Below are 1,975 nucleotides of genomic sequence, written 5' to 3'. Positions count from 1 at the left end.
CATTCTTCCATGTGATTCAGAGATTTAATGCAAATACCCTAAAAATACCAATGTAATTTTTTACAGAATTAGGAAAAAACTATTCTAAATTTCACATGGAATCAAAAAAGAGCCCAAGAAGCTAGAGAAATTCTAAGCTAAAAGAACAAATCTGGTTTCATTACCTACCTTAAAATTATACTATAAAATGATAGTAACTAAAACAGCATGGTTCTGGTATAAAAGTTGGCATAGATTAGTGGAACAGAATAGAGAACTCAGAAATAAAACCATATATTACAACCAAATGATCTTTGGCAAAACAGACCAAAGCATATGCTGAGTAAAGGACACCTTATACAATAAATGGTGGTAGGAAAATTGGTTAGACACATTCAGATGAATGAAACTGGATCCCTATATCGCACTATATACAAAAATTAACTCAAGATGGATTAAGGACTTAAATGTAAGTATCACCACTGTAAAAATTACAGAAAAAAATTAGGAAAAACTCTTCAGGATGTTGGAGTAAGCAAAGAATTTATGACTAAGGCCTTAAAAGCAAATACTACAACAACAAAAATAAATAAATAAATAAATGGAACTTATTAAAACTAAAAGTTTTCTCTACAGAAAAAGAAATGATCGGGCGGTGCTTGTGGCTCAAGGAGTAGGGTGCCGGTCCCATATACCAAAGGTGGTGGGTTCAAACCCAGCCCTGGCCAAAAAAAAAAAAAAAAAAAAAGAAATGATCAAAAGAGTACATAGAGAACCTACAGAGTGGGGGGAAATAATCACAAACTATATATGTTCCAAAGGACTAATATATGAAATCTAGAAGGAACTGAAAGAAGTCATCAAGAAAAAAACAAAGTAACTCCATTCAAAAGACATGAGCAGATATTTTTCAAAAGAAAATACACAAATGGCTAGAAACATGAAAAAATGGTCAGCATCCCTCGTCATCATGGAAATGCAAATTAAAACCACAGTGAAATACCTCCTTACCCTTGTCAGAATGGCTATGGTTAAAAGGTCAAGAAATAGTAAATGTTGATGTGGATGTGGTGAAAAAAGAGGATAGTAGGTGTTGGCATGAATGGAGTAATAGGGAACTGTGGTGAAAATATAAATTAGCACAAACTCTGTGGAAAACAGTATGAATATTCCCCAAATAAATAAATGTAGACTTAGCATTTGATCCAGTAATTCCTCTCCGGGGTATCTACCCAATGAAAATAAATCATTATACCAAAACGACACATGCACTTGTATGTTTATTGCAACCCAATTCACAGTTGCCAAAATATGGAATCAACCTATGTGTCCATCAATTGCTAATTGGAGAAAGAAAATCACACACACACACACACACACACACACACACCATGGAATACTACTCAAACATAAACAGAGTGAAATAATGTCTTTTGCTGGAACTTGGATGCAAGTCTCTTAGAAAAAGAAAAACACATACTACATGTATTTTTTTATATATAGAAACTAAATGATGGGTATATGTGGTCATACAGAGTGGTATAAAGTAGTTTTGGAGACTTGGAAAGGAGGAGGGTAGGAGATTGAGTGAGGAATCAAAAATTACCTGTCAGGTAAAATGTACACTATTTGGATGATGGGTACTTTAAAAGCTCTGACTTCACCACTATATAAATCTTCCATGTAACAAAAGACCATGTGTACCTCCCAAATCTATTGAAATATGAAAAAGAACACAAGGCTGGATTAAAAGGGTGGATACAGATACTGAAATAAAATCAGTAGTTATCCCTTGCCCAGCTTCTAGACCTGACCCAGTTTTAAGACCCAGAACCCTCTGATTGATGGAGAGACCAGGCCCCAGGATGAAGGACCCTACAATTCGTGACAAAGGAAATAATGATAAATATATATATATATGATATATATATATGATATATATAATGATAAAATATATATATATATATATATATTTTGCCTTTCCTCAAAGAGAACT

This window comes from Otolemur garnettii, unplaced genomic scaffold (assembly GCF_000181295.1).
Source record: "Otolemur garnettii isolate 467f Iridium unplaced genomic scaffold, OtoGar3 scaffold00001, whole genome shotgun sequence".
Lineage (NCBI taxonomy): Eukaryota > Metazoa > Chordata > Mammalia > Primates > Galagidae > Otolemur > Otolemur garnettii.
Note: the sequence above shows the minus strand (reverse complement) of the source record.